General features: G+C 52.1%; 1 long non-coding RNA gene across 3 annotated transcripts in view; it reads right to left on the minus strand.

Annotated features, from left to right (window-relative positions):
• The window catches only part of LOC123616445 (uncharacterized), a 189,752-nt gene extending 170,138 nt beyond the window's left edge, over positions 1-19,614 (minus strand). For all 3 annotated transcript variants that reach the window (XR_012503770.1, XR_012503769.1, XR_012503767.1), the window contains exons 1-2: positions 19,548-19,614; positions 5,670-5,738 (exon numbers count right to left, since the gene is read on the minus strand). This is a non-coding gene — a long non-coding RNA (uncharacterized LOC123616445). The remainder of the gene's footprint in view (positions 1-5,669; positions 5,739-19,547) is intronic.
• Between the last annotated feature and the right edge of the window lie 3,644 nt (positions 19,615-23,258).

A 23,258-nucleotide genomic window follows, 5' to 3' on the forward strand; every position in this document is an offset into this window, starting at 1 on the left:
ATAAACATGGCAACAAAGCGTTTGTCACCAAGCTAATTTTATTAGAACAGATCTCAAATGGCTAATTTCCTTTTACTAATGAGCAAATTAGTTGAATCTCTGATCTGCTTTTAAGGCACTTATACTAATAAAACATGAACGACAGTGAAATTTGTTGTGAGATGTGGTGACAGGCACTTGGGTTGAAGGGAATCTCCAAGCACAGAGGGTTGGTCTCACAAGTCCTTGCCCACAGGTGCCCCGGTCTATGCAGGCCCGCTCGGAGCCCCGCCCCGCCCGAGGAAGGCAGGGCGGCGGCAGACAGAAGCACAGAGTCGGATCTGCCCAGGAGGGGAGCAGTGGAGGAGGCAGGGCCTGGCTGGGCAGCAGAGTGGGGGCGGCTTCTGCAAAGCCCCCAGGGAGTGAGGGGCAGGATGGCTTCAAATTTTCAGCAGGGTCCTTGGAGGAGGGGTCTGCCCCCCTGCCTCCTGACCTCCTGGCCCCCCCGTGTGTAGGGAAGAACTTTCTAAGACATTCCCAGCCCCATAGTGATCCAGGCTGGCCCACACCAAAGCTGAAAAACCTTTCTGCCAACCATCTTTCCCAGAGCCAGAAGTGGGGGCTCCTGCCTCCAGCTCTTCACAGCAGATTTGCAGGCCCCAGGGAGTGGGAGGCATGATGCCCAGCCTCCTCCCTTAGCAAAAAGGGGCTTTGGTTGGGCTCTGATCAGGCCAATATTTATTGCAATCAGCCAGGGCAGGCCTGGGAGAGCACAGCCCAGAGTGGCGAGGTAGGTTGCCACCTGGAAGAGAGATATACAGCAAAGCCCTCAGCCAATCAGAGCCCAGGGATGCTGCCTCCTGCCTGAAGGATGCGGGGAGAGGGTGGGCATAGGCCAACTTTGAGCTGAGAGGAGGGGTTTCCTACTTGCTTTGGTGGCAAGCCCAGGAAAGTGTCCCCCTCCCCAGCAAGACCAGAGAGAAGGGCTATCTGGTGGTCCCACCCACCTGGCAAATGCAGGACATCCATCTGCTTCAACAGGCTTTGCAAAGAAGAGGAAAAAAGAATTCCTGGGAAGGAGATCCAGGACCAGGCCGGCTCCCAAAACAAGCCCTAGTAGTGACTTTATGCTAAGAAGAACTGGAGAGAGCTGGGGGACAAGGGCAGCGGGCAGCACCTGACAAGGTACGCCAATAGTGAGCCAGACTCAAAGGCCCTCAAAATGCCCAACAAAGGAATGCAAACCTCCTCAAGTTCCAGTCCCAGCTCAGCCACATACATCTGGATTCCAACGCATCCTTTCATTATGAGCAGTGTGAGCTGAGCCCAGGCACCAGTCTCCCTGTGCCTCAGTTTACTTCTCTTTAAAGTGGAGATCCTCGTGCTCACATATGTGAACCATCACACGGACTCGATAAGGAAAGAACCAGACACATGGCAAGCAGTCAGCACGTGTGTGTCCTCTTAATTCTGCAGGCTGAGTTTGGGGAGCTGCTGCCCCTTTTAGGTCATGTAGAAAGTATGAGGACAGTGTTGGGGTGACAGAGAAAACAAGGGGTAAGAAGTCCCCAGGTCACACACATGGATGCCCACATAATTGAACTGCAGTCTTGAGAGAACAGAGCATCTCTTCACTGGCAGCAACTGAGTATCTGGCAGGGATGCCCTGGAGGACCCTCCATCCCCCCTGGGGACTGCCGTGCAAGCCACCTCTGTCCAGCACCTGCTGGCAGTCACAGGTGCCACATCCACCCTTCTGGCTAATCGGGCCCTTTGCTAGATGCTCAGAAGGAGTCTGCTGTCCCGCAGCCCTCATCTTAGGGGGCTCCCTGATCCAGCTATATCCAGCCCACAGGCAGCTTTTCCTGGGAGGGGGCTCAAGCTGGGTGGACAATCAGGACAGCACCAGGTTGAATGTGCAACAGGCTGCGAGTTTGCGACACAATCCATATGTGAGCACTCACGGCCACCTTCCTCGGTGTGAGCTGCAGCTCTGACCTGCAGTGGAAGCCACAGCCACAGACCTCATCAGGGCTGCTGGCATCACTCCACGAGCCATCACCACCCCACCGCCCAACCCAGACCTGTCCATGCTCCTCCCCCTGCCTGCGCTGTCCCTGGGGCCACCTCTCTGAAGTGCTCTGGCCTCATTCATTACTCAGCCATTTATTTCCTCAGTTCAGAGGCCCAGGGGCCGGAGGGCGGGCAGTCTGTGTGCTCTTTCATCTCCCAGGCTGCGCGAGGAATGCAGAAATGCCAGGCTGGCGTCCAGGACGCAGACCAGAAGCGCTCAGTCCTGGGTCTAGGGGAGCCCTCGTGCGTTATGCCCTGGGACCCACACTTCACAAGGCCAGTGCCCTGGATTACCCCACAGGGGTCTTTACTCCCATCCCAGGGAGCCACGAATAGACCCCTGAAGCCCCATCCCTGCCTCCAACTGTGGCACTGGGATTTGATCTCAGCGCCTGAGTCCAACACCAGCTTTTCACAACTGGCAAGTGGTAAAACTTGCCTGTTTTGTAAACAGCATGCCAGTCACCTGAGAATGAGCTCTAGGCTGCACACAGCATAAAAAAAAAATGCCTTAGCAAACCCGTGGGCAGACCGAGAAAGACCTCTCCCAGAGCGTTGCCGAGATACATGCTAAACCAAATCCCACATGAGAAGCAGCCCTGACCTCAGTTTGGTGGGCTGTGTTGGGGGTGGGTTGGAGGGCAGAGGCCAATCTCACGGGACCAGTCAACATGCGATGTGATGTGGGAGGGTGACTTGGCTCCACTCCCCCCTCTCAGGCTGCAGGTTCCATCTTAGTCACTCAAGTTTCCCTCCAAAGATGCCCTGCCCAGCAACTGAGCCTTCAGTTACTTGAATCAGCTCAAGGGTTGGGGGAAGAGGGAGAGATATAAGGCCAAATTGCTGGGTCCTAAATATTTATCTATTTGCTATACTGAATCTGTCTCCCCCACAGCTTTCACCCCCATCGACCAAAACTGGAATCTTCTGCAGCCGCCCAACCCTAGTGTTGGATTCCTAGGCCAGCCCAAAGGAGGCGGGGCAAGCCAGCTCCCCTCCACTGGCAGGTGGAGTGTTAACAGGAAGGCCGCCCCATTGCCTCAGGTGGAGGGAGGTGGCGGGGAGATGGTGCCCGGCTCTGCAGGATCAAGCCAGGAGCCTGGCAGTGCATGAGTCTTGGTCTCCCCCTCCACAAGGTCCTATGTGAGAACCAACCAAAGGAGGCTTCAAGGGAGAAGTCTCTGGTGAGGCCACAAAAGGCAGAGTGGAAGGGAAGCAGGATGCCAGGGAGATCACCGCCCCACCCCGTGGGTTTCAAAGTATCGGTTTCCTAATAGAAATTTCCGGATCCCTGTTCAGCATCCAGGAAACCTAGGACCTGGTGAGGGACCCAGACAAGATCTCAAAGTATGACTTTTTCATTGACACCTACAACCCAGGTTGCATTTTCAAAGCCTGACTCCCAGGCCTGCATCCTTCCCTGGGCTCTCTGTCATGTTTCCCATGGAAGGGACCAGCCTTTGTGCAGAAGGTGGGATCAGAGTTCCAGACTGGCCGGAAGAGATAAGATAGGCCTATCTCAGACTTGGCAGAGGTCTTGGCCTGGACAGCTAGAGATCTAGAGCCTTCCAAGGAGAAGGGGCTGGAAAGCCTCACCCGGGCCTTCCCAACAACCCTGGCCTCCAAGCTCCAGGAGCCCGGAGTTTAATAATACGCTGCAAAGACTATGCACTCGCCAGCTTACCTGGGAATGACGGGTGGGCACTACCGGGTGCCGGGACACCGGAGCCGCAGCCCCTGTTCTGCACTAACCCTGTTACGGGTCTCACCCCAGGCTTCTTTATCTGTATGATGAGAGGCACTGACTTAAATCACTGTGGTCCCTTCCCACCCTCACATACTGTGTGTCCCCGACTGTCTGAAGTCCCAGCCTGCCTCCAAGGGTGGTTTGAGAACAAAATGAAGTGTGATCGTGAAGGTGCGGACCAGCCAGGGAACAGACGGGATGATCCTGGGAGCCACAGCATGAGGGAGAGAAAAGACTTTCTGGGCGCAGCCTTCAGGAGGATGTCACAGAGCCCTGGGTGGCTGCGCCAGGCTTCTCCCAAGGGCCTGGGGCCACGTTCACTCTCTCTCTGCTCATAGCAGGTTTGGAGCTGCCTCCATTTGGATTGCAGATGGTGGGCTTTTTGTAGTTTTGAGTTTCAGATCATCGGACCCCTCCTTCTGCTCTTTTCCTCAGTAAAGTTTCCCTCATCCAGCTTATGTAATATCCAAAAATCAATTGCTTATTTTCCTGTCTGTTTAGAAATGAAAGTGGGACTTTGAGGGGGAGCCTGCAAGCCAGGAGGCAGCCCCAGGCTGAGCCAGAGGCACTGGGAGAGAGAAGGCCCAGGCAGCTGGCTTCTAAGTTCGATTGTAAAGGAGCTGAATGCTTGGGGTCTCTGAGGGCCTCAGGGTTGGAAAAGGCCCCAGAGCTGAGCTCTCAGTTGACAGGGCTACCCCCTCCTCTCCTCTGCTTTCCTTCACCCCCAAACAGGGCCTGGAGCGCCAAGCCCTCCTGAGGCCACAGCTCAACCAGTAGAATGGGGCTAGATCAGCCAACTTCAGCAATAGTTGGTCTTTAAAAGAAAGCAATTCAAACTCATGTGTAGGCTGCTCACACAGCCCCGAACCAGCTCCCCACAAGGCCTGGGTTCCAAGAAGGCTCTCTGGCTAGGCATGGTCAGGTCTTGTGATCCAAGAGGGGAGCCTTCTAGAAAATTCTGAAGAGAAGCAAATAAGAAAGCTCTGGAAAAACCATGGAGACAATTAAAAGATCAGTGGTTGGCAGAGGTTAGGAGGAAGGAGGGATGAATAGGTGAAGCACAAGGGATTTTTAGGGCAGTGAAACTTTTGTATATGGTATCGACATTTGTCAAAACCCATAGAAGATACAAAGCCAAGAGTGAACCTTAATGTTAACTGTAAACTTTAATTAATAATAATAACGTATCCATATTGGTTCATCAGTCTTAACAAATGGCCCACACTAACACAAGATGCTAATAATACGGGAAACTGGAGGCAGGGGGTGGGGGCAATATGGGAACTGTCTGTACTTTCAACTCAATTTTCCTATAAACCTAAAACTGCTCTAAACAATTAAGTCTGTTAATTAAAAATAGTAATAATAGCCAATTCTAGAAACAACCCAACTGTCCATTATCAGGTGGATGGTTAAACAACCTGCAGAACATGCATAACTGGACTACTGCTCACCAAGAGAAGGCAGGAACTGTTCTCACATGCACGTACGTACACACACAAGCACAGCCCAGGGTCCCAGTGACAGTGCCACAGCATGCTGTGTGACCCTAGGCAAATCACTTGCAGTTTCTGGGCCTCAGCGCAGCCTCATGTGAAACTTCTCACTCCCACCCATCTCGCTGCCTCACTCTTGTCATGAGATGAAGAATGAGATGAAGCTACATCAGATCCCTCTCTTACCCCCAAGAAGGAATAAGCTCTCCACGGCCCCTGGCTCCTTGGCGGCCCTGACAGCTTCACCCCTCCCACCCCAGCACCCCCGGGTTTTCCTCTAGCCGGGCTCAGCCAGGGCCCTGACCATGAGCATCAGCAGTAGCAGTGCCTCCCCCGCCCCACGAGGCTCCGGCCTCTCTGGAGTCCCATCTCACCTCTCCCTTCTGTCCTGGCTCTCCTTCTGCTCTCCTGACTTGTCCATACATCACCAGGAATGCAATACCCTTAAAAAAAAAACATTTTTCTCTGAACTAACAGAGTCAGGCCTTATTGTTCCCAATATCACCAAGCAATTTCTGAGCTAGGCAAGTGTTGAATTGGAGCAGGAAGATGGGCAATTGGGCAAGGTCAGCTGACACAGTGCAGTGTAGGGGTTGAGAGCTCCAGGGAGGTGGGAGAGAGGGCTCAGCTTCAAATTAGGGAAGAAGGACACCAGGGTCTCCCAAGGTGGAGGCAAAGGTGATACCCTAAATTTTCTATCTCTGCACTTACAACCCCACTCACCATGCTCAACTAGGGGTTCACCTGGAATGTAATTTCTTCACCAGCTGAAAAACTCTCCTTCCAATTACACCCACCTGCTCTAATGGCTCCACCCTCCTTGCTGCAAGTTTCTACAGCAGAAATTCTAGCCAAAGAGTGTCTAAGTGACTCCAGAAGCTGGAGAACATTGCCTAGTCCCCATCTTCCCAACGACCACAAGTATCCTTCAAGGAAGATGTACCCCAGGTCCACTAATCCAATTCTCAGAGAATGACTTGCCCTCCACTCTGGCTGTCATGACATTTGGCCCTTGCACAAATGTAGTGCCCCTCACATTCACTTAGCACCTAGGCCATGTGCCACAAACAGAGCACCTGGCTCTGTCCATTAGCAACCTAGTTATTATAAATTACACTTAATGTGCAGGGGCCATATTAATTTTTTTATTTATCTTTGTATCTTCAGTCCCAAATACCATTCCAGATACACAGTAGGATCTTAATGTAAGACGAACAGAATACTCTGGTTATACAGTTCTGGACACAGTGCTGATTGACTGGCACCAATTATCTAAAGAGACATCAAAAAACTCTAAAGGGATAGAAATCCATCTCCCACAATCTCAGAACTCTTTACCATGATGGGGACGCTCTGTGTCTGAGCTGCCCCAGTACATAGCCACCAACTACCTGGGGCTCCTGAGTACCTGAAATGTGGATAGAGTGACTGAGGAGCTGGGTTTTACATTTTAATTAATTCTAATTTAAATAGCCACCTATGGCTTAATTAAAGGGGTGAGAAACTGAGGCTAAAGGCGGTGAAGTGAGTGCCCAGATTCCAACTGGCAATACACCTGATTCCAGAATCCCTACTCGGTCTATCCCCTCATCTATAAAATGAGCTCTTAAAAATATATATATTCCTAGAACCTTTTATTATAAAATGAGCTTTAGAATGGTATTTGTATCACAACTTTGGCAGGTAGATACATAAGATAATGCATATGGCCTGTGCTTAGCATAAAGCCATGGTTCCCAACTGGGGGCAATTTGCCCCCCAGGGAACATCCAGTAGTGTCTGGAGACATTTTGGGTTGTCACAGCTGGGGACAGGATGAGGGGAGTTGCTACTGGCATCGAGTAGTTAGAGGCCAGGGGTGCTGCTAAACTTCCTCCAGGGCACAGGGCCGCCCCCACAACAAAGCATCATCCAGCGCCAAATGTCAGCAGAGTCGAGGCTGAGAAACACTGGTCCAGAGCCTCATAGACAGTGTTCAGTACAGTGCTGGCAATGAGAGAACGCAGGCAGCTCAATCTATACTTTTCAAAAGGTGCACGTTCTGTTCAGAGCTGGGAACAGCAATGCTGTAGCAGGGCGGCAGGTTCCAGGAAATAGTTCCATTCTTCAAATCACAGAGAGTTACCACTTGCCACATGACCGGGCAATGTGCCTGGCACCACAGGGGCACATGCTTAAGAAACAGGATCTCCGCTTTCTAGACACTTGTGATGAAACTGCACTGATGCAAGTTTGGAAATAGAGGAGGAGGAGCTGAGGGCTGAGTCACCCAAGACTACAAAGGGAGGGGGTGAAATCACTCCATCCCACTCCCTCATTTCACAAATGAGAAGCATGGAGGGTAGAGAAAGTGCTCTGAGCCACAGACAACGTGGGCAAAGAGCACGGAGTTCCTGAAGAGGACAGTCAGCCCCGGGACCCCAAGTTTTCTATGTACAAAGTATGAATGATGCATTCTGCTCCTCCATGTGCCTGAAAGTCACCCAGTCTCCAACTAGGTTAGCAGGTCAACCAAACACCATCATGAACATTAGTACCATTTACTAAGCACTTACTATGAGCAAAATCTTATTAAACCTCAGAATCCGATTTTATAGATGAAATAACCAAGGCCAGCCCCAGCCCACCAGACTCTAGAGCAAGAGCTCAGTGTCAATGCTGTAATTCCTCTCTTGGCATCAGACTGGAGTCTGAACAATGCTGGATCCATTTCATGCTCTGCCTCTCTGCACAACACAACTGGACCACCTACCCGTGCCATGCCCTGACCCACTGCGGAAGTCTTAAGAGTCTCCCAGATTCCAGTGCAGCACCTGGCATCCAGGATTGAGATGGGAGGTTGGCTCCTTGGGCGCCATGGATAAAAGCCAAAGTCACAGCTTCTCCCTACTGTGCAGAGGACCTGTGCATGGCACTCAGAAGCCAATGAGGTCTAGGGAGATGACAGGTAACAAAAGAGTAACAGTATGTGGCAGCGTGTGCTGGAATCAGCAAAACTCTATGAGAGTTTGGAGCTCTCACTGGAAGTGCGTAGAGATCAGGAGACGGAGCGAGAGCAGAGAGGGCTTCACCAAATCCACACACTTGACGCTGGTACTTGAAGGAAAGGGAGGAGTTCTCCTGACAAACTCAGGGTGAGAAGTGAGGAAAAAGGCATTCCCAGCAGGGGGACTTATGTGAACAAAGGAAGAAGTGGGCAGGGCAGTTGAAGTGGGCAAAGGACAATTCCAGTTTGGTCCGAACATGGGAGACAAGATAGGACCTTCTTGTGATGTACACAAATGAAGGAGGGCTAGGCAGCGGGCGTCCAATAGTGTCCTCTAGACAGGGGAGGATTAGTGCGAGCGCTGCTTCGAAAGGGATTTGCAAGTGAATTATTTATGGTGGTAACAAGCAAGCACTCATTTAGCTTATATCCCACATTATATAAACATGGCATTGAGCTGTGCAAGTTAAGGCCCTAATGCCACTCTAAATTAAATTCATCAGTGTCTTAATTAAGATCTATATTTAGTTCTTAATTAAGGGGGAGAGAAAAATCCATGATGTTGCATAGCAGAGATTTGAAATGGAGATAAATCATCTTTCTGCCAGTATCCTGGGCACAAGCCCACCCACTCTTAAGACAGCCCCCTGCCAGGGCTGCAATCCTTTCATCTATCCTTCCTTCCTCTTTCATTCCTTTCTTCTTTGATTCATTCTTCTACATCTACTTATTGAGCACCTACTATGTGCCAAGCACTGAGCTTTGTTTATGGGGCACAGTAGGGAATAAACTAGAGATGGTCCCTGCCCTCAAGGGCTTACACTCTGAAGAAAAATGCCAGTGGATATATACATGTCTCAGCTTTGAGAATTCCCTTGGTCTCCACTGCTGGCCAGGCTCTTCCAACCAGGAGAATCCTGGTGTCCAGACACTCTAGGTGATACCATGGCTGATACCTTCATCCTGTCAGCCAGAGAGAGCCTTGAAGAGTGACCATGTGGGTCCTCCTATCCCCTGCCCCCATCACAGGGGCCAAGCTTCCACATGGGCCAGTGGCAGGGCAGACCGCCCCAGTACCAAATTCCATTCTCCCATCCCCTCTTCATTAAAGGATGAAGACTTGTCAGGAAGATGAGGAAGGGGTTGTGAGCTCCCCTCCAACCCTAAGATTCTACGATTCCCTGACACCAACTGGGGCACAGGCCCCTGGGAGTGGCTTCACTGAAGGAAGGGTTTATGAAGGAAGATCACAGGACACAGAACGTCACAGCCACAAATACCCAGTGCAACCTGGAGTTCCTAGGAGGTCAAGTGACTTGTTCAAGTTCAAGTAAACAGAGAGTCAGCAAAGGGCAAGAGCTAGAATCCACATCTGCTCGGGCCAAGGACTGCTCTGTTCCGAGGCGACACAAACAAGGGTAAGGAAGGGTTCCTGCCCTCAGCACATCTGGTGGAGGAGAGGAGTGCCAGTGCAAATTAGGAGAAGGCTTGAAATTGGTGGGGCAGCCATGAGGATAATCAATGAAATCTGCCCATCCTCATCCCCTAGAAGACGCTCCAGGGCTGCCTGGGCCCTACCGGTGCACAGTGCAAGTCTGCTGGGGAAGGATCATGACAGCACAATGCCAGAATGCCACGACAGAGGCTTCCCACGCTCCTTGAAACAACTGGAAATGAGGACCGTCTTGGCCAAGGCAAGATTTATTTGGGCTGAGTGTCAACGATGTCAGAGTTGGTTACATGAAGAAAGGGGCAGAGGGCATCCCAGTCGGGGAAACATTGCACAAAGGTACAAAATCAAGGAAGCAGAACCAATCAAGAAAGCCTTTTTTCTTTTCGATTTTTGTATGGCGGGAGGGGATGGGGCAGGTGAGATGTTAAAGGTTAGCTGAAGCCGGCCTGGGGAAGGCCTTGAACGCCAGCATTTCACTACTCTGCTCAGCCTCTGGGCAGCCTCCAAAGGCCGTGCACCTCCGCTGCCTCGCCGGTGTCTGGCGCAGGGCCCAAGCGGGCGAGCCCCGCAACGCCCTGGCCTCGGAGCAGAAAATGAATGGTACAGCCTCGGGGTGGACGGAGTGGTGGCCTACGTTAGAGCTAGCGGCTTGCTGCTGGGGAAGCGGCGCTAAAACCCGGGCACCTGGCGGGTGCGGCGTCCGGGGAGCGGCGGGGGCGGACGCCGAGCGGGCCGAGAAAGTGAACTTGGCACAATCGGTGCATCAAAGCGGTGCAGCTGTGGCTCGCGGAGCCCGCGCAGCTTTCTTCTCACCGCTCTCTTCTCCCCGATTAATCAGCGGCTACAGCGCGGCGCTTTGATCCCCGAAATCAAACCCTCCGTCTGATGGGTGACTTGATGTTATGCTAATCCGAGCTGATTGAGCTGAGATAATTACACTTCATCCAGGTTTCCTGGGAGTTCTGAATAAATATTGATGCACATCTGTCCCCCGCTCAGGTGTAGCGGGGAGCTTTGCGCTGGCAACAGTTTCGGCCGCCCCGGGAGTGCGCGCACTGCCGCCCGCCGCCCGCCTTCGTCGCTGCGCGGGGATGCTGCGAGCCAGGCCGGATTGCCAGAGCCTCGTTGCACGGGCCCGCGAGGCGCCCGGGGAGGTGGCGAAGACCTAGAGCTTTGCGGTTTGGGGACTGGGTTTGAGTCTCAGAGCCCCACTATGGGCTGTGTTGTCTTGGGCGTGTCACTTAACCTATCTGAGACCCAGTGCCTACCCATCTCTGTAGACTGCCGCGGAGATTAAATAAAATGCGTGAGAAGGGGCTGATCTGCCCGGAGTCGCAATCCGCCTTGCTGTGCGGCCCTCCGCACCGAGAGCCGGAGGTGCTGGGAGGAGGCACCACAACCAGGTCACCCTCCCCCGCCAACACTCGCGCACCAAGGCTGCGCGCTCCAGACAGTATAGACATGAATTATAAAGCAAGCGTTTCGGTGGCGCCGCTCCTCCCCGCGGGCTAATTAGGTCGTGTTTGTAAAGCACTTCGAAGACAAAACGCGCCCCAAGTGTTAATTATCATTAGCCCCCTCCCAACACGCTTCATGAACAGCGCTGGAAGGCAGAGAGTCCCCTTGCCAGCCTGAGCTGCAGCAGCCGGGCAGGGACAGAGACCCCAAGCGCGGGGACCGCTGCTGGTCCGCAGCCCCCACCACTCGGGGCTCTAATCCCTTTCCCAGGCCCTCCGGAGATCCGAACTCAGGAATACAGACGTGGGGAGGAAGAGGAGCGGGGTACCAGACACAACTAACTGCGGATGTATCCATCTCACTCCGGATAAGGGCGAGGGGATGTCCAGGAAGGCTTCACCAAGGAGGCGCCCCACGTTTTCTTGGTTTAGGAGTCCACCGAGGGACCGGGCGAGTGCCTCCTGGTACTGACGCTGGACAATGTGTCTTCCTAAATCTTGCAGTCTTTGCTTTGGCTGCCCCCAGAACCACGCCTTCCATTGATCAGAGACCCCGTTCTCCCATCCATGCCTCCTCTAAGGCCTGGACCAGCGATAAAGGCCCACAGGAGCACAAACCCCTGCTCAAGTGGGATCTGGGTATACGAGGCAGTAATTCCAGCAGAACTCAGCCTTGCCCTTAGAATTAGACTACCCTTGTAAGTGGTAAAACTCAGACAGTATTATATAGTCCTTCTCCCACCCTTACTAGGATGATGACTATAAGACCCAGACTAGTGAAGGGTCTCCATATCACACAAACAGTTGGAAGCAGAGCTGGACCCCAGTCTCCAGACTTCTCCAGTGCTCTGTGAAGGCACCTTACTGCTCGCTTGTAATAACCACAGCAATACTTAGAAAAATAATAGTAAATAATGTGCAGAGTTCATTACCATTTACATAGTGCCGCCATATGCACTATCTCAGTAGGTCTTAAGGAGCCACAGAAGCACAGAGGTGTCAGGGGATTTGCCCTGGGTCGCACCCTGGTTAGTGACAATGCTGGGGCAGGAGCCCTGGGGCGTCATCTCCACATTCTGGGCAATACCTTCCAGCTAACCTTCTTAGAGTGCAGTTCTTGCCTGTGCTGCTGGCTCATGCTGCTTTCCTAAAACTGAGCATTTCTCTGTCAACCAGCATTTTTGCCCAGAGACGTTTCCTGCCATCTTCAGAAGCCAGTGGATGGAACTGAGCCCCTGGACCCCTTCCTTAGAAGCATGAAAAGACAAGCCTCTTGAATGACGGCTGCGGGGTGGGGTTGGATAGAGGGTAACTCACGCTTCAAGAAGAGGACTGTAACTCCAAGAAGCAGGGATCTGACCACACCTATCCCTTTCTCATCCGTTATTCCTAACTCGGTGTTTAGCAATGTTGGTTGATACCACACAGGGGGAAATGGAGAAGCCAGCAGCCTGAGGCCTGGGAGGAGGGAGGAGAGACAAGGCAACCAAGTTCAGGCCCTTTCCTGACACTAGGCTTCTCCAACTTTCACGTGCACAGGGAGTCACCTGGGGAGCCTCTTAAGGGGCAAATTCCCAGCTCTAGACCGAGATTCCAATGTAGAAGCCTAGGTTACAGCCCCAGGAATCTTTAAATACTCACTTCACAGCCCCTCCTCCAGGCGTCCCTCCAACAGCTCCTTGAGAAGCCCTGCCCACCCCCAGACCCTTGCACTCCCCAGACCCCATTGTGCAGTCAGCCTGGGGAGTGCAACGGCAAGGAGGACACTCATTCAAGCAGAAAACCGGCCAGACAGGGAAGCAAGGAATCTGGGAAAGCCCGGCTGGGGGCTGGGAAAGATTCAGCCCCCTCTACCAGAGTGGCTCGGGTTTCAGAAGCAGGGGTGATGAGGCGCTTGGGACAGCCTGATGGCAGAGCTGATGCAGGCTTCCTCTGAGGACTTCTGCAGGGAGAAGCAGCATTTGTTCTGCTGGACTCCGGACACCTGCCCCTTGTCACTAGGTCAGGAGACTTGGGGCGTGTGACAGGGCTACCTTACCCATTAGTCACAGGGAGCACAGGGCCCAGAGTTCACCATACTCTTAGGAGCCTGAGAAATGTTTTGATTTCTTTTAAAATTAGAAGAAAACAAATCAACTTTCAGATAGAATGAAGTGTTTTAACATATAATATCAATTGTTTCATCTTTTTACCAGTACAGTTGTAAAACAGAATTGTTTATTTTCATTTTATTTATTTTTAATGGAGGAAGGGATGTATGAACAAGAGTGCCAGGGGTCACAGAAGTCAGAATGCAGCCTGGGCAGGAGGATGAGGGATGTGAGGAAGGCGGACGGTGACTGGCCTAGAGACTAGGACGCTTCCCACGGGGAGATACGACATCCATGGTAGCCAGGGGTAGATGCCCAGCCCCTCCCTGGCAGTGCCCAGGGCTCAGTCGGAAGATGCAGCTGCAGAATCAGCCCTAGAGTTACCATGGTGCTTATGATTGACACTGGGGCAATGCTCCCTAAAGAGGCGGAGCCCTAGGGGCTGGGCCCTGCCGGGGAATCCCTGGCTGGGCTCAAAAGGGGAAAAGGGAAGAGGACCTGCCTTCTGTGCCTTCCGATAGAAATGAATGAGTGTAAATGATGCCCAGGTGAGTGTTTTTACTTTATAGTCAATATTTGGGCACTTTTTGATCGCGGGCTAGGATCTTCACTCTTGTCCAGAGTGAAGAGGAAGAGGAGAAGAAACAGAAGAAGAAGTACTTCGCTGGCCAAGGCTCACTCTCCTCCTCCTGTCCTATCTCCCCACCATCCTAATGCCCTGCAAGGTCCTGGACTTTGTCTGTGGTGAGCAAGCGGCCCCACCTGTAGTCAGAGGCCACGTCCACTAATCCAGAAATTAAAGCACCCGGAGAAAACAGGCTAATCAAATTATACATTCCTGAGAACCATTTATAAGCCGGGTACATTCTTTAATCTTAATTAGAAATCTGAGCGGCTCCCACCGTCTCTGTAATCAACATTTAAACAGCGCTGACCCCCATGGCGCTAACCTTGAGAGCCACACTCCTGTAGGTAAAAAGAGAGCTAGGGGCTGCCTCCTCGCTGGAGAAGGGGTGTTCGTAGGCCTGTGGGCAAGGTTGAATCACTCACTCAGCGGGATGCCCCAGCAACATCCCTTGTCCTCCCCTCCCCAAGGACACACATACGCAGAGTCTCAATCCAATTCACCCCCGTTCACTCCCACCCTGAAGCAGCGTTAGGTTTAGGACCTTGTATCTCGCACCTATTAATTGTAAGATCTTTCTACCTGGCCCATTCTCTGTGCCGCAAACCTATGATCTTCTACAAAGCACAGCTTACCATATCAATTCCTTTAAAACACCTCTGAGATTTCTTAGAGCCTTCAAGATACACTGCAACACCCCTCTCTCCCCAGCCCAGTGCCTTACTTAGGCTTTGTGGTCCAGCCCCTGCCCACCTCTCTATCCCACACCCTCGTGATACCGAAAGGGTTCAGATTATGACATCCCAAAACTTGCCACTCTGGCATAAGGATTACTTTGAGCTGAAGGCAATTTTTACAAAGCAGCACAGGGCAAACTCTCTGGCCTCCTCTTCTCTACCAGGAAGGGCAGGATGGTTTTTAATCACTGGAGACAACTCCATACTCTTATCAGCCTAGAGACGGCACCAAAGGAATCTAGCTAACAAATCTTGCTAAAACAACCTTTATCTTCTATTAGTTTTCTCCATATATTTACCTTCCCACAGTTTACTACCTTTAAAGGCCTAAGCCCCTGTTTCTTTGTCTTATCACTTCTCTACAAATTTATTGTTCCTTATCAAGATGCCATACAAGCCCAAGTTCTGACCACCCCTTCGAGTTACTCATCACTGAGTTCTCCCGTGTGCAGGCACGGTGAATGGGTTCATAAACTCTGTTTTGTTTTTTTTTTTTTCTCTCATTAATCTGTCTTCTGTCAGTCTAATTTTTCAGAGCCCCAGCAATGGACCGAAGATGGGCCGAGGAAAAGAGAACTGTTTTTCTTTCTTTGCAACACTGAACTATCATCATTCCCTGTGTACACCCGGCACTTTAATTTTCTGAGCTTTTGCACATACATGCATCCTGCCAAGAATGTTTTCCTCTGGTTTTAACAACCTAGTCAGCTCCTACTTAGCCTTTAAAACCTTGCAAAGAAAATATGTGTCCACACAAAGGCTAACACAGGAAGGGTCACAGCCGCATGGTTCATAACAGCTCCAAACTGGACACCATCCAAATGCCCATCAGCCAGACAATGTATAAACAAGCTGTGGTATACCCATCCAATGGAACACAAGTCAGCAATCAGGAGAAACAAACTACTGTTACATACAACGAGTGAACTTCAACAGCATTATGCTAAGTGAAAGAAGCCAGACGCACAAGAATATGTATTGTATGATTCTATTGACATGAAATTTCCAGAAAAGTCAAACCCATAGAGGCACAAAGCAGATTGTGCTTGTCTTGTCCTGGGGGAAGGAGCAGTAATTGACAGCACACAGGCATGAAGGGACTCTGGGGCTGATGGACATGGTCTAACGTGGGCTCGTGCTGATAGCTGCCCAACGGCCTAAACTTACAAAAATCACTGGAGTGCACACTGACAATGGGTGAGTTTTATAATATAAATAAAACTAACAGTAAAGCCGATAAACAGTAAAGCTAACTGGTGGATGGATGGAGAGATGAATAGGTGGATTTGTGATGGAACAAGTGTAAAAAAATGGTAAGAGAAGACTCTGGGTGATGGCCCCTGCTCTGATCCCTGCCCACTGTGTGGCATCATGCAAGTCCTTAGAGCCAGGGTTTTCTCTGCCCTGTGTCACCCACGTCCAGAAGGGAGCAGGGACAGCATGCTCGAGAAGAATCTGAAACTTCTGGGTAGGGGGAACTGATAATAAAGCAGACTCTAATGCAGAACACCATAAGGAGTAAGTCCAAATGAGCCTCAAGCTCATCCATTCACTCATTCAGTCCACATTTGAACTGATATTTGAACAGTGCTAGGAACCAAGGACAGAGCTGTGACTATGACAGCCTGCTTCTGAGACTCTCCCAGCCTGGAATATACAAGCCCATGGGGGTGCAAAAGTCCTATTGGAACTGTATCAGTTAGCATGCTTTTGGCTGCAAGTCACAAAAATCCTCATTCAAGACTTAAATAAAAAGGAAAATGTATTCTTTTCTGCAGCAGGAAGTCCAGGGCTAAGGCAGGATCCAGAGTTGGCCTCCTTGAGGGCTCAGGGATGTGACTGGGAGCCCAGATCCTTTCTGCCTCCCCTCCATGCCTTCCCCTGTTTGGGTTCATCTTCAGTCTGGTAAGATCGGCTGGGGCAGTTCAAGGCACCCCTTCCAGACTTGATAGTGTGCAGCACACAAAGAAGGTAGATCTTTCTCTTTTGTAGCTGTCTTCTAGAAGCAGGAAGACTTTTCCCAGAAGCTCCTTGGTCTACCTGTTTTTGTGTGGCTTACTGGTCCACATGTGGGGTACATCCCCAATTCCTGGACCAGTCACTGGTGAGGGGACTGGGATTATTTTAGACCAGACTCACCTCTGAGGCCTGGGAGTCATGGGGAGTCAGCTTCCCCTAAAGCCACCAGCTGTGTGGGAGAGTGGTGAGTACTCAAATGAAATCAGGGTCTGTCATGAATTTCAAAAAACAGAGATGAGAATTGGATCAACTACCCACAATGTCTGTGATAGGATCCCCGAGGAAGGAGTCGGCAGCCAGGAAAGCTTTACAGAGGAGCTGACTTATGAGCTGGGCTTTAACAATGGGCAGCAGTTACTGGTGAGAGAGGGAGAAGGTTATGCCAGGAATTGGGCTCAGCATTTGCAAAAGCATAACAAGATGTACAAAGGACAAGGAGATGCCTGGCAAGACTGGAGTGCTGGGGGACATGAGTGATGTGACAAATCCAAACCAGTTTGAAAAGATGGGCAGGGGTAACACAGGGAAGACCCTCACTGCAGTGGAAGGAGCTTGAACTTCAGTCAATGGGAACCAGAGAGTCTGGTTTGTATAAGGATAGCTTTGAAGGCAATGTGAGAACATCCCAGTAGAACTGAGAGGGAGCTGGAATACTTCTAATTAGGAACATCACTGCATTCCTGTTGTACTAACCCAGTGCCCCTGCAGGTTTTCTGAGTGCTCGGAGCTGTCCATGGTATCTTATCTATAATTTGGGAATTATTGGTGGGGCAGGCACCACACTGACAGCAGATGAGCAGCTGTGATTACTGCCTCACTGTGGGTCATGTAGCAAGGACAGGGGTACCTGGAAAAAAAGGAATGAAGCCAGCCCCCTCCTACTAGCCCTGAATGAAGCCACCACTCATGGACATAGAGAAACAGTCCTGTTTCTCTAGCCCAAATGCTTCCCCATGAGCCTCATCCTTACACCCACTGTGTGATCAGCCACCCAGCCAGCCAGTTTTTGCTAAGGTAGCTTCTGTCCCCACCACTGCTGCTATGTGGCCTGCAGCCCACCCCTGCCGGGAGGAAGGAGGCATCACGCTCCCATGAGGGACTCCAGTGAGGAAACCGTGAGCTACTCACCCCACCCCAGCCCCACTCCCCCCATCCTCCCAGATCCAGACCATCCTACAGGCAAGCTGAAGTCTCCCTCACATTGCTTCTCCCCTGAGCTACTGAGCTCTGGTCCTCTCTCCCCTTCCCTTCCCAGCTCCAAGACAGGGTGCACCCTGGCTTCTCCTCTTTCTCACCACCTGCTGACCTGCTCAAACTCCCACAGTCTGACTCCCACCCCAACCAGGCAATAATAGGGCTGAGGCCACTAATGACCTCCCAGTGACCACATCCAAAGCTGTTCTCGGTCCTTGCCCTTGAGTGGCGTTTCTCACTTTGGACAATCCCTTTCTGCTTAAGGTCAGTTCAGGGTAGTGAACCACTAACTGCGCAAAGCCCTGCCAGTCCTTGATTTCAGCAATACTGCACTGCTGCTCTCCAGTTTCCTCTCCTCTGGCCATTTGCTGCCAGCTCCTTTCACAACCTCTTTCTCCCCTCGAGCCCACATGTGAGTCTTCCCACTGGCTCCACCTCCAGCCATGCTCTGTCACCTCACCTTTCTCCTAGTGGCCTTGTTCTTATGTAAAGATGACTCATGTCTAAATCTCCAGGCCCCTCACCTTCTGAGAAAGCTCCAGTTTCCTCTCTTGAAGGTTCTTCTGGATCTTTCTCTTTGCAAGGCTGTAGTCAGTGGCAGACCCTGGTCTTTCCCTCCCCCACCAGTGGGAGCGGTCACTGCGGCTTCTATAAACCTCTGGACTTAAGGAACCTGCTCAAATGTCACTGCTTCTGGGAAGTCCTCCTTGCATTCTAGCACCCTCCTCCCTGCTCCCACAGCCCTGGATTCATGCTTCTCAATATTTATGATTTTTTTCTCCAGTTATTTGTTTACAGGTTGATCTCCTCTACCAGACTATGAGCTCATCAGATGTTCGTCATCCTGATGTTCCCTGCAAAGCAGGCAAGAAATTACTCCCAAACAGGCCTCAGACTGGGGGTCTTGGAAGCCCTCCTAGGACCCTGGCCCTCGGTCTGCTATGACATCTCACTGGAAAGCTCACAACCCAGAAGGTTCCCAGTCAGGAGGACAGTCGGGCCTCTAGCTCTGTCCTGAAGCCATTCTCCATCACTGACTATCCCATCCAAAGCCAGAAATTCCCAAGTGAACCTGCTGGATCTCAAGATTAAAGGACAATCTGGGGAAGCCAGCCAGGGGGCCATCGCCCACCAGAGATCAGGCAATTGGCCAGTTTCAGATGAAATGAGGGTAGGTAGAGGGTCTTGATGGGCAGCATGTGGTGATGGGGTACCACTTGGTACATGATCAGAGGTCCACAAAGAATCAGCTTTTGCCCACATGTTTGCCCAGAGCTATCAGGGACCAGCCTCGCCCCAGGTAAGGTCAAGGGCAGGCTCTGTTTCTAGGTGACGATAGGGACTTGGCTACTGGTAGAGTGGCCTGTGTATAAAAGATGGTGGATCCATGCATGTTGAATGAATGAATAAAGAGCGAATGAAATCCTCACCCTCACCCGAGATCCTGGCTGAGCGCCTCTGCCGGTAAAGGAGATCCCACCCTGGGGCTGCAGAGAGGATGTCCCCGCCCGTGCTGAGCACAAGAGCACAGGCAGCTTATTGGGAAATCAGTAAGGAGGCGGGCCCTGCCCGGGCAGTTGACATGCCGTATACAGGCCTTGTGCAAACACAATCATCTCCTCAGTTATTAATGGGCCCGCTCGCTGCCTCTTCATTAGTGCTCAAATATCAACAGAAAACCGTTTACTTACCATGGGCTCCTGCTCGCGCCGAGCAAATTTGGACAGGGCTAGTCAAACAGGAAGCTTGCTGTTGGGCTAATGACAGAGCCCAGTGCAAAGTTCAGCAGCGGCAGAAGCAGGCAGAGAGGGCACTGGCCTGCACCTGCCCCCAGGGGCACCCCGTGAGGGCCGGGTTGGGGAGAGGAGCAGGGCGGGGAGAAGTGGCCATGCTGAGCCCCAGCTGCACAGAGGTCGTCCCCCCCCCCCGGACCCTGCTCAGCCCCTCCCTCACACTGTGTGGTCAGCCGTGACCTCCTCAGATCTGGATGTGGATCCTGGGAACCAGGTCTGGCAGGAACTGGAAGGCAACGGGAGCAGTGGCTGAGGACACGGGCTTTACAGTTGGACAGCACAGCACAGATCCCAGCACAGGCTAACGGTGTGGCTAACTGTGTGGCTAACTGTGTGTCTAGGTGCGAATTATTTGTCCTAGGCCTCAGTTTCCTCATCTGTAAACTGGGAAATGTAATAGGGCTCACCTCACAGAGTTGCCAGGAAGATTAAATGAGATAGTGCTCAGCACAGTGCTCAGTCCCCAGAATCCCCTTTTGCAGATGAGAAAACTGAGCCTTGAACGAATTTGAGACTCAGCCAAGGTTGTGTGCTTAGGAAGTGGCAAAGCCAGCCTGGAGGTCACAGCTTCTGAATTCAGATTTAAGGTGTGGTCCCTCAGCATCTTCCCCAGGCTCTCTACTGCCGATGCCCAGCCTGGCCCAAAATGCCCCAAGATGTCACACACACAGCCTTCCCCAAGACCTCATCCGACCTCAGGTGGCCTGAGCTGCCCTGAGCGCTCAGCGTGGACCAGCCCCAGCTGACCTACCCCAAGAGGGGCCCCCACACTTGCTCTTGTCCCTGTTCTTGATGTCTCTGGTGGAGCATCGACTGAGAGTGGGCAACTTTGGGGCTCACCTTTCCATCCTAGCCCAGCCCTGGCCTTTCAGAAAGTGTTGTCTCTTCCTGGGCTCTCCCCAGAATAATCAATCTGGGCACCCTTGCAAGCTTCCTGAGTGGCTTGAGTCCAGAGTCCCTCTGCCCAGTGGCCCAGGCCTGGGAGAGGTGCCCCCAGCACCTGTTTAATGTCATCCCCTGAGGGTATTGGAGGCTCTCAAGCCAAGCCCAGGTGTCATCAGAAAGGACCAACCTCTGGTGGCTGCAAAATCAGAGGGGCTGAGGGGAATGGGCAGGGAGCAGAAGATTCTCTTATTCGAGCTGCACCTTTCACTTTCCTGCCAGACCCTGCATCATGCGCCAGCAGCAAAGAGTTGCCCAGCATCCACTGGGCCCCACGGTACCCCCATGCTAGGTCCCAGGGATGCCAAGCCACACGCCTTGTCTTCAAGAGGTCTGGGTCTGTTTTCGGGTTACACAAGCAAAACTACAGTGATCAGAGCTGCAAATGAGGCCCACAGGAAGGGGCTGGGGGCAGGGACAAAGGGGGACTTGGTTCTGTCTGGGAAACTGAAGATGACATTGTAGAGCTGGAAGGATGAGAATGAGTTTCCGGTCAAGGAAAGAAGAAAGGTGCCCCAGGCCATGACAGCAGCACGTGCAGACAGGAGGCACGATGGAGCACAGCACGGAAAGCAGTGAGGCTGGGGAGGGAAAATGGGACCAGCGCTCGACGACCCTGGTATCCCACAATGTGGCACCTGGGTGGTACCCCACAGCTGTGCGAAGCTAAAGGCATTCTCTCCATCTCTATTTGAATGTTTTCCATGACAAGGAACTCACCCCCTCACATGCCAATTTGTTCTGAGTCAGTGTTTTTGCACTGAAGCAACACTCCCCACCAAGACCTGGGGCAGCACAAGGAAGCAAGTTGTCCCTCGTTTTGCAGAGCATTGACGGAGTGCCTGCTGTATACTGGTACTGGGTTTATAGAAGCGAACAAGAAAGACGAGCCCTGGTCTCGAGGAGCTGCATTCTGGAGGGGGCGGAAGGCCACCATCTATACAAACACACACACACACACACACACAGAGCAAGATCATTTCCAGTAGAGATAACGCTGTAAAAGAAAATGTTGATGCTGTAGTGGAGGAAGCTTGTGGAGGGCATGAGTGAGTTACCTTAGCTGAAGTGGTCAAAAAAGGTCTATCTGAAGAGAACTTTGAACTTAAGATGAAAGGGAGGGAAGGGACTCTTGGGTTTGGGACTTGGCAGCTGGGCGTGGGGTGGTACCCTGTTCTGAGATGGGAAGACTGTGGGCAGGTGGGGATGAGTGCAGGGATGGACCAACTACCACCCACATCTCAGACCACCTCCCAACCTGCCGTGAGCTGAAGCCCCACACATGCCCAGGGGCTGATGGGTGCCACACACGCATGCACACGCTCCCATGCACACCTGCTCAGTTTTTTCCTCTGTGCCCACACTCACACATGGACTCAAGTGTGGGTCTTTCTCTCCACAGTAAGGAACACACTTACAGGGCACATATGTGGGTCCCGACACCCACGGCTGGCCCTCCTCATTGACACCGGATGGTTCAGATGCACAGAAAACGGGCACACACGTTTTTCTCCTTCTGTGTCCTCACACACCTCTCAGTCCTCACTGTGCTCACAAGTTCATCCGCTTTTTTAACCTCGGCTAATGCGTATGTCCACCCCAGGGTGACTGGCCTGGGTTTCTCCTCCAGGGGGAAAGAAATTCTGAAGCTTGAGTCATTTGAATCTGTGGCAATGAAAGGTCTCCTGACCAGAAGGAACAAGAAAATGTCACCAGCTGATGGGAACAATTTTAATGCAAAATGCCACCTTCTAATGATTGTAACTTTTGCTGTGGCTGCCAGCAAAAAGACACTTAGCTCTTTCCCAGGGGCCAGCCTCTGATCAAACAGTTTTGTCCTTCCTTCTGCCTCCCCTTGTCCCCAGAACTGTGCATCTTGGGCCAATCTTGGCTTCTCCTGGCGCCAGCCCAGGCCTCCTCCTGGAGAAGGCACCGTCTGATCCTGGGCGGGGCCGAGAGGCTCCTGCTTGCCCCTCTGTAACCCAGGACCTGGGATGGGGGGCTCTCCTAGCCCCCACAGCTCCCCTATCGCTACACTCCCCCTGCACAAGAATGTCCTCCGTGCTTCCTCTCTCCTCTCCAGACCCCAAGCTGCACTTGGAGGGGAGGGCTGGCACCCGTCTCCTTCACCCTCAGAACCTAGCACAGGTCTGGCACATCATATGCATTCCATAGTGTTTACTGAATGGATGAAGAGTCATGGAATGGAGGAAGAAAGGAATCACCATCCTTATTCAAGACAAAGGAGAAGAACATTTCTGCTTTTCCCCAGACTGCTCTGGTCCAAAGGGGCCCCTGGGGCACGCGCAGTCTCTCTTCCTAAACCATCCCAGGCAGTCCTTCCTTAAACACCCCCAGAACCCTCCCCGACCCCTCAACTCAGTGAGGAGCTTCAGCAACTCAGCGCAACCCCCCCACGTCCAGCCACGTCTCACCTCTTGTCACAGCACCATGCCCCTCCTCCAGAACACTCACACTCCTTCTGGGCTCTCTACCTGGAATGCCCTTCTCCACCCTTGGAAATCCTGCTAACCCTTCAATCCTCACTCTAAGGACACTTCCCAGGGCAGGCAGAATTTTAAAATGCTCCCCCAAGATCCCCTCGCCTCCTGATAATTCAATCAAACCCCAGTCTAGGTGTTGCTATAAGGAATTTTGCAGATGTGT

Source organism: Camelus bactrianus, chromosome 33, assembly GCF_048773025.1.
Source record: "Camelus bactrianus isolate YW-2024 breed Bactrian camel chromosome 33, ASM4877302v1, whole genome shotgun sequence".
In the NCBI taxonomy this organism is placed as follows: domain Eukaryota; kingdom Metazoa; phylum Chordata; class Mammalia; order Artiodactyla; family Camelidae; genus Camelus; species Camelus bactrianus.